The 10,057-nt window shown below is 34.3% G+C and overlaps 1 pseudogene; it reads right to left on the reverse strand.

The window, feature by feature from the left end:
- Positions 1–9,440: 9,440 nt before the first annotated feature.
- LOC120214452 lies at positions 9,441–10,051 on the reverse strand (annotated as a pseudogene).
- Positions 10,052–10,057: the final 6 nt, after the last annotated feature.

Below are 10,057 nucleotides of genomic sequence, written 5' to 3' on the forward strand. Positions count from 1 at the left end.
GCCGCCATCGCTCGTCCATTCCTGTCACCGCCCAGCCCAATCGAAGCGCCTCGCCGCCGTGATCAAATCCCCCAAAACAATTCGTGGATAACCGTCGTCGTTCGCCGGAATCGAACCCTTGAAGTTTCATCGAAAACACACCCCGACGCCTCGGATTTTGGATGATTCTGGCCGCCTCGGACCTCCATTCGCCTCACCGCCACTATATTTAGCTTCCTTGTCGTCGTCTGCTCAAAACCCAACCGATGGGTCACGTCGTAGTCGTCGTCCGGTGCCGTGGGTAAGCTTCACTATTAGGATTTGGGCATTTTTGTAATTTAAAAAAATAAGGGTTTTTTATAAATATAATAATATTTTTAATATTTATTTTTAAAAAAGAAAATTTTAAAATTACCAGATTGTAACACGTGTCACTTAATGGAGAAAACTAACTGTCTGTCACGGCGTGACCCATTATGAGTTACAGAATGTAACGTTAGGCACCAGATTGGAACAAAAAAAACCTTAGGCATTGAATTGAAAAAACGGACATACGTATGACACCTTTTGTATATTAAAGCCTTTAATTAAACTAGACGTCCTCTAAATTTGGAATTAGTATATAAACTTAAAAAAATATCAATTGAGTCATTAAAATTGTATATAATTCGATGGGTGAAATATTTATATTCCAAATACTTAAAAGACTGACCTGATATTCAATTTAAGGTAATAGTCTCTGATATGTATGTTAGCTTGTATTACTCCTATCTCGTGTCAAAGAGCTTTTACGACAAAAGAAAGCGTGTATTAGATCACAACTAAAGAAAGTCTCAAGAATTTTAATCTATCAATTAATTCATGTATGCTTTTACATCTAGTATTTTATTCATGATGATTTGATATTATTAGATCTTAAGTTTAGATATCAAGTTTATTATATTTTGGTTCTAACAAGTGGCATCAATACCTCACCCAATTGAATCATTAAATGTTAATTAATTAATTTTTGAATTAATAGATTTTCGAGATTTTAATACATTAATTTGATGTTTGAAATGATGTTAAAGTTTTGAGTTTTAATTTTCGGTCTTAATATAATCCGTATAAATTATTTTTTACGTCTTGCATAGTTAATTCCATGGAGAAATATATATACTTAGACATGACTTAAATAAGTAGAGTACATGTTTAAGGTTTTCGATTTACCTTTTCCCGGATTCTTCTTCTTTGCCTTTTTATCATTATTAATTTTTAATCATCATTAGTTATTTGGATAAAAATAAAATAAAAAAGTATTTAATTAATAAAAGATTTTGCGCAATTTTAGGGTTATAACTCTAATGAATAACATTTTATGTTAAATTAATTATCGTTAATTAAAAAATAATAATTTAAGTGTAAACACCTTTGGTGGCAGCTCTCACGGTTAGAACCAGCACAAGATGAGACATGAATCTTAGTGGTGATTGTAATGCAATACTTGTACTAGTTCCATGGTTCTCCACCTGGAAAGAGTAGGATCAGATCACTACCGTCTCTTGTATATATTTTAGGTACAAGATCACCTGGAAAATTCCGAATGATTTCCCTTTTCATTTCCTAGTGATCTTTCTAAAATAAAGTCCGAGAATGAAATGGAGAGGTGTTCGAGCATATATATGGTAGAAAATAGAAGAAGCTGCTTACACAAATCTGAGGTATTGATAAAGCCAAATGAAAAGTTGGCTCGGATCACTTGAGCGATTTAGAATGCGGACTGAGGACGGAGCTCGATGATGTCCTACGATACGAAGAAAGCTTTTGGTTCCAAAAATCTAGGAGCCAATGGATTCTAAAAGGAGATTGAAATACCAATTTCTTCAACACATGCACAATGCACAGAATAAGAACAAATTGTGTAACAGCCCTTAAGACACATGATGGCTACGAAAGCAATGGTAGTGAACTTATATGAAGAGTTGTTCACAAGCTCTGGTAGGGATGGCTACGACTACTCCATTCGAGGTCTATTTCCTCACGAGCTTCGAACAACATGCAAGGTTTGTGTCGCCCAGTCCCGAATGAAGAAATCGAAGGAGTTATCTTTAACATGAGTCCATTAAAAGCCTCCGTGGCAGATGGCATACACACCATTTCTTGTTGACGTTAAGCTATGAAACATGCTTCAAAGCAAAAGGAGAGGAAGAGCAGAAAACAAAGAGAAGGGAATGCAAAGGGTCAAAAACACTAATGGTATTGCTGCCAAAGAGATGGCATACACACCATTTTCTATCAACGTAACTGGGAAACAGTGGGGAAGTGTCTGTCGTTTGATAAAAGATATTTTATTGACAGTGAGTTGGATAAGGCCCTGAACCAAACACTAATTGTATTGCTGCCAAAGATTAAAAGCCTTCTGAGCATATTAGCCAATTCTCTGCCCAATCAATCTTTGCTCGATATTATACAAGGCTGTGATGAAAATAATAGTGAATTACCTTAGACCTCTATTAGCCAATTGGGTCTCATCCAATCAAACAAGCTTCTTTCTAGGTTGATCCATAGCATACAACATAATAATCGCACAAGAAGGTATACATTATATGTGATTGAAGAAAGGAAAACAAGGATGGATGGTAATAAAAATCGACCTCAAGAAGATTTACGATTACCTCGAATGATCGTTTATTGATGATAAGTTGTAAGATATCAGAATCTCATATGCTCTCCGATTGCTAAAAACGAAGTGTATTTCGTACATTTCAACACAAATCCTATGTCATGGATCGATCACGAACTTATTTAAGCCAACTAGAGGTATCCGTCAGGGTGACCCCCTTTTCCCTTATTTGTTTGTTTTATGCGTAGAAAGATTAGCTCGAGTAATACAATGTGAGGTGAACGGTGTTAAATGGAAGTCTATCCGTCTAGCAAGGGATGATGGATGATCCTTTGATTTCCTTTTTTTTTTCGCGGATGATGTGGTATTATTCGCTAAAGCCTCTGTGGATCAGCTTATAACTATTAGAAGAATATCGATAGAATTTGCCGAGTTTCTGGACACAAGGTAAGTATAGAAAGAATAACTAGTATTTTTTTTCTCTAAAAACCGTTGAAAACAACCTACTCTAGATTATTAGCTCCTCATTCGGCTCCAAGGAAGTACTCTACTTAGGGAAATATTTGGGAGTCCCACTACTCCACAACAGTGTCACCACAGCTTCATACTAGTATCTAGTTCAGAAAGTAATGGATAGACTCACCAAGTTGAAAGCTTGAAGCTTATCCCTAGCTGGTTGAATTATGCTTGCAAAGGTTGTTCTTTAGAGCAGTACGTATTATTCTATGCAGTCAACCTTGTTACCAAAGGAACCTGCCATTGCTCACGGATAAATGGCCCGATGGTATCCCGGACTCCCTTGTTCGACGCAATTGTTCACGACTTTGACAAGGAATCAACCTCATTTGGGATGACGCTCGAAATGGATTGGCGTGGAATATTGGTGATGGATCAAATGTAGACTTATGAAGAGACTCATGGTTGGGAAATGTGGTTCCGCCGCATGGTGAATTGATAGACCATTCCAATGTTCAACACTTACCTTCAGCTTCTGTGGCATCAATGGCGGATGAATGGGGTGAGTAAAAATGGAATATTATTCAAGACTTACTACTGGAATGGATTCTGCTAAAAGATGCAGCCACAATGCCTCCTTTCAATCCACAAACTCGGACACACCTGGCTGGAAATGGTGAGCCGATAGGATTTTTCAGTCAAAACGACATATGCTCGTAGGATCGAAGTCACAAACCAAAGATCCAATGTAAGTTCAGATAAAAGTTGGGAGGTGTTAGTAAAGTATTGCAGACTGCAGAGGGTCAAAATCTTTCTTTGACTTGTTGCGGGCGAGAAAATCCTCACAAATAGCGAAATGGTTAGAAGACATATGACAACCCACGCAAATTGTGAAGCATACGATGTTGCGCTTGAAACAACAGCTCAAGTGTTTAGAAAACGTCCAAAGGCTTCCACAATGTGGATAAGTCTGATTAAAACCGACAAAATACCAGAGTTTATAGATACGAACATAAAGGATTGGATAAGAACGAATTAGATGATCCAGCATGCTTTGTAAAAGATGCGAAAAACTGGGATTTACTATTCGGTGTCGTCTTATGGATCTTATGGTTACACCGGAATGCTCGGATATTTGCACCAGACAATATGGGATCGAAAACAAGCATGGAGAGAAGTCGAAGAATGCAGAGAGAGCTGGTTAGCGGTCCAAGCTAAAAAGACAAGATGAAACAGTAAGGGTTTAAGGCAGCAAGATAAGAAAGCGGAAGAACCCTCCCTCTACTCATAGCGCAAAGGGTGTAGGTGTCAACCTAAGGGAGCAATTAGGGTCCATAAGGTCTTATCCTAACTAAAGCATAAGTGCCCACATAAGAGGTGTGCCCTTAGTCCCATAAGGACTTACCCAATGCATATAGCAGAAGAGTCACCCTAAACGAGTATCTTAAAGTTCATAAGGTCTTACCACTAGGCCTATTGGACCCAGGATCCTACCCAATGGTCGCCTTAGGTCCATAAGGAATTACCAACTTGATCGATGTTAAAACTATATAGGAGTTACCAGCTTGATCGAATCTGAACCTGCAGAGACTTCATACCAGATCCCAGAGAACCCCCAAAGAAAAACATTTTTCAAGCAATAACCAGTGGTAGCAGGAAATCAGAGTTCATACATATATTTATTTATCAATAAAAACAGTAACTAAAAAATATGTGTCAATCAAGCATGATTTAAAATACAGTAAGTTAGGAATCATACTTAAATTAGATAAATCATACGAGAGTCAAATCAAAGCAAACAATTGATTTCAAATCAGATAAAATAATTATGTACACATGTTATTTCAAACAGATATTTAAAACAGTAATATGGAACACAAGGAACACACCTCGCAAAAAGAATAGGCCTGGTAGATTTATCGAGCACCAGCTTCACTACGCTCTTCAAATGTACAAGAACCTAAGTCATATCATAACAAAATTATTATCGGAGTAGTACACTAAATTGAGTATTTAACAGGGTTGTAGAACTATACGAGTAATCACGGTCTCTCGCAAATGAGTGGGTCAGTAGGAATCGGGCAGAGCAGACGAACGGTCGAGAGAATCACGGGTACCTTAAATAAACGACATAATAATTTAGTCATTAACCCTCAAATTAGTTGCACTTAATTAAATCACTTAAATAAATAATAAATACTTAAATTACATATGCATATTCAAGTTTAATGGGCCAATTCAGAGGCTTTCGGGTTCGAAATTGGAAAAACAGACTTTGGATTCAAACACAGGACGTCGAAAAACATAAAAGATTACTCTTCAAAAAATTTAACTTTTCATTCAAAGCCAACGGTCAAACTAGTCAAAGTCAAAGTCAATAGGTCAGGACAACAGGTAGGTCAAAGTCAACGGATCAGATCGACTCGGATTGACTCAGGCCGATTTAAGTAGACTCATGCCGTTTTGGGTTAACTCATATCGGTCCGAGTTGACTCAAACCGGTTCGAGTTAACTCAAACTGGTTCTAAGATGTTCTAAGGTCATGAATGAGCCCCACGCGCATACGACGGTGCGTGACGGAGGTGACAGGGTCGGGAGCGATAGCCGAGCACTCTGAGATCACCAAAACATCAATACCAAGCCATATAAAGACTCAAAACAAGTTAAAATCATCGGAACCAAAAGTAAAAGGCCAAAACGCTTACCCCGACGACGGACGGACGAAATTGTCGACGTCGACGTGACCCACCAGTTGGGCTTTAAGCACACAGAGGTGGAGAGTTCAGGGGTGGCGACAATGAGGTGAACCAATGCCTTTAACGAAAAAAATTAAGGAAAAACCTAGCGACGGGGTGGGTTTTTCGACAGTTCCTTGGTGAGCTCCCCCACTGCGAACGACGACGAATTCTGGAGAGAGATTGGAGGAGTTTTGGTCGAAGCAAGTAGCGGTCACTATGGGAGTGACAACACGCTCTAAAGGTGGCCGAACGGTAAGGAATCGGTGGTGGAAGGGTGACGACACTTAGGAATTTGGGGGGTTTGATTTGGGGATTTGGGGTTTTTGGTATTATAACTCGGACCTTAACTTATAAAATATATATTTAATAAAAACAATCACATATAATACCTTAGCTTAATGGTAGGGTAATGGTTGTCCATGTTTGGGACAAGAGATCAAAACCCCTTAGACACACCTTTGATTTTATTTATTTTTCCTCTTACCAGAAAAATATGATAATTTAAGATTAAGTCCCTGAACTTCCTTCATGTTTGAAACTGAGCTGCAAACTTTTGAAACTTACAATTTAGTCCCCAAATCAAGCAAATTAATCAATGAATCTTCAATAAGTTACATTCTTATGTAGGTAAAAAATTTGTTGAAGCATTGTATTTAAGTCTTCAACAACTTCAATTCTTATGTAATATCTATTGAAGTAATTCTAGATTGATTGAGAATTATTCCCCCTCAATTGAAATTTTGTTGTAGCAAAATTCCTCTTGCATATGTTCAAAATAGTTAACAAAATTCACAACAACAAATTCCACTAAAACTTTATAACTCAAACCTTGGCTCATGATACTATTTGTTAGAAATTCATCAATGACAAAAATAAGTGAAGTGTGATAAATATAGAAAAGATCACACAATTAAGATGCTACCTTTCTTCGATGTCTTTCACATCAACAAATTTGTCTCATTACCATTTACAACTTTATCAATTAAGATTTTTTCAAAACTTCTTAAAACTCGCATAATTAAACTTAAAAATTTATCATTTTAGAAGTTTGTAGGCTTTCTCAAATTTAAGGGATTGATGTATTCATTTGAAAATTCAGATAGTGAGAAGCATTCTTTCAAGATGACTAAAGACATATCTCGAAACTATCTAATCAAACAATCGATAAAGAAGATCAAAGTATTAATGGTTGAAAATTTAGATGAATTTTCATCGATTTTGAGTGAATTTTATGGAAAATCAATGAGAAAAAGATGAAAGAAATGAGATTATTTTGATACTAATATTGTTGAAGACAATGATTGAAAATGATCAATTATTGACTTGCAATAGTAGTTGAAGGAGTTGAAATTTTCTTTTATAGAAAACAAGGAAGATAACAATCATGATATTTTGCCGTTACTAATTTAATGATCCAATGGGAAAAAAACTAATTAAAAAGTTTAGTGAAAAATTTAAGACTTTATAGTTCAATATCAAAATAAGACAACACCTAAATTTCAATAGCTAATAATTTAGTTTACTTAAAATAAATATTACATAATAATAGAAAATTTATGTCATCATCTTTGCTATTAGAATTGTACTCCTGTATTTTTAAGTTATGTTTGCTGTATTTTGTATGTTGACGGTATCTTTTTAACTTTATAATAATATTAAGAGACATTATTTGTCTTTTAAATTATATATTTTTTAAAACAGTAACACTTGTTTCAAATTATTTAGATTATCACCATTTTATTGTTACATCTTGTAGAGTGCCTTTTGTCTAAGTGGTGGCAATTTGGTCACAAATTAGGCCAAAATGAAAGAATAAAAAAGCCAAAATATGAAGGGAAAAAACATAGTAATTTTGTCTAAAATCAATATGCATGGCGTATGTCAATATACGTTTTTGCATCATTTACTATTAATATATTGTCTAAAGAATTGTATTGATGCAGTATTTGATATTTTCATACGAGAATTTATAATTATTTTTGATTTATTTATTACTTGTGAATATTAATGTGAGCTTGTTTTATGTTTTTGTTTTGTTTTATATTCGGTTATTTATTTATTTATTTATTTTAGTACGATATTTGTTAATATACATTTTATATTCATGTTTAAAAAACAAATCTTCAAGAATGAAAAATGCACTTGCATAAGATTTTGGTTGTATGAACATTGGCTGTGTACTAAAGAAAGATAACTTGCACCTCACGTGGTAACATCCTTAACAGTAGAAGGAATTTTAAGATGTGAAATTTATTCGAATTGCATGAGTTTAATAATCGTGAAACACATCTTTTTAGAAGTCTTTAGGGACACATAATCTAAAAAGATTTCTTAAGCAAATGGTTTTTAACGAAATTGAGAGATATTTTTCCAAAATAATAAGATTGAAATGATATGACTTCTAACTTCTTTGATGTCTATAAATAATAGGGTCAAGGAAATATAAAAGAATATCTTATGAATATGTTAATTCAAGAGTTAAGGCACTTAAAATCTATTTTTCTCTAAAAATTACTTATTCTTATGATTTGAATATTGCTTCCTATAGAGTTAAATTAGTCGCAAATATTTAAAGGAAAAATGAACTCTAAATGAGCTCAGGAAGAAATGTTAAAGCATAATTAGTTTGGAGGTACTCATTTGACAATGTATTTAAAGATAAGGGCATGAAAAAAATGTCATAATATAATTATAAAGGGTCTAACTCAAAAGAAACATGTTATAGGGATTTTATCTTTTATAACAATTTAAGTCATATAAAAAATTAAACTAAACAACTACTTGGGGACTATAACTTTTAAGATCTCGTAATTAAAAATATTTTTTAAGATAAGATCTATAACATTAATTTTTAGAATTTTGAGTTTGGATAGAAAATAAAGTTTAAGGTATTCTTTTGAAGACGGGTTGAATTATAACTCAATTCTCATTCTTTCATATATATATATATATATATATATATATATATCATAATAAAAATTAAATATACAACCTCAACAAGATAACATCGAATAACTCTCTATCTCTATATAAATTTAAATATTTATTTCAGATGAAAGAATTCAACAACTTCAAAAAAAATCACTAAGAAATTCATCAGTGAGTAATAAGGATGACGATAAAATGACAAAAAAAACAATTTTCATATCATCCAATTTTTTGCACACCTGACACAAACCTAAATTCTTATTTAAATAATATCAAATTACTTAAACTTAACTAATTCAAAATTACTTATAACTTAAACTAATTCAGTTGTTAATAAACCATGATTATTATCCTAACACTTATATATCCACATCTTACCGTACGTTTCTCATAGATTAATGTTAATTTTTACATGAATCCCTACCTATCAAATTTTCTTTTTAAGTTGTAACCTACCACTTGGGAGTAAAGTTGCAGATTTACAAAATAAAATATTGAATTAATTATTGAAATATTATTTATTCCATGTATAAATATGTTAAAAACTTAAGTATAATTTATATTAGATACTGGAAATTAGGGTTTCAATTAATTTCCTCGGTCCTATTTTGAAAAAAGAAAATAAAGACTTCATCCCAAACCCAAATCTAATACTATTTAACCTGATCCAGTTCGACTTATAATTCATCTAAGCCATAACTCGTTGTTCTCATTCGATACCCAGCAAGCGTATTATATTCATAAACAGTAACCACTTCCATTTATCAATCTATCTGTTGCATCTAAAAAATTAAAAAATACCTAAAATCCAATAGAGAATATACTAATCTAGTCGCAATATCAAATTAAGAGGAAAACGAAAGAACAAGAATAGACCTAAGAACTGGTAAATTTGGTAACCGCTTTGGTACCTTCAGAGACCGCGTGTTTAGCCAATTCACCAGGCAAAACCAATCTAACCGCCGTCTGATCTCCCTCGACGTAATCGTCGGCTTTTTGTTATACCTAGCCATCTCGAAGCCTCCTGCGCAGTTTCTCAAAGATATCGTTGATGAACTGTTCATATCCCCATGGCTTTGCTCGAGATCCCGATGTCCGGATGAACTTGTTTCAAAACCTTGAAGATGTAGATCTTGTAAGTCTCGGTGCTCTTCTTGATCTTCTTCTTCTTCTTTTCCCCGCTGTCCTTCGAGATCTTTTTCTCAGCCTTCGGCCTCTTCTCTGCCGACGCCGGAGATTTCTCCGCTACTGGCTTCTTCTCTGCAGGCTTCTTCTCGGCTTTCGGTGCCATGTTTTGGGGGAAAGAATACAGGTATTTAAGAGACGATGACAAAGTTCGTGAGTGTTGAGAAAG

The sequence above is a fragment of the Hibiscus syriacus genome, unplaced genomic scaffold (assembly GCF_006381635.1).
Source record: "Hibiscus syriacus cultivar Baekdansim isolate YM2019G1 unplaced genomic scaffold, ASM638163v2 tig00110064_pilon, whole genome shotgun sequence".
Lineage (NCBI taxonomy): Eukaryota > Viridiplantae > Streptophyta > Magnoliopsida > Malvales > Malvaceae > Hibiscus > Hibiscus syriacus.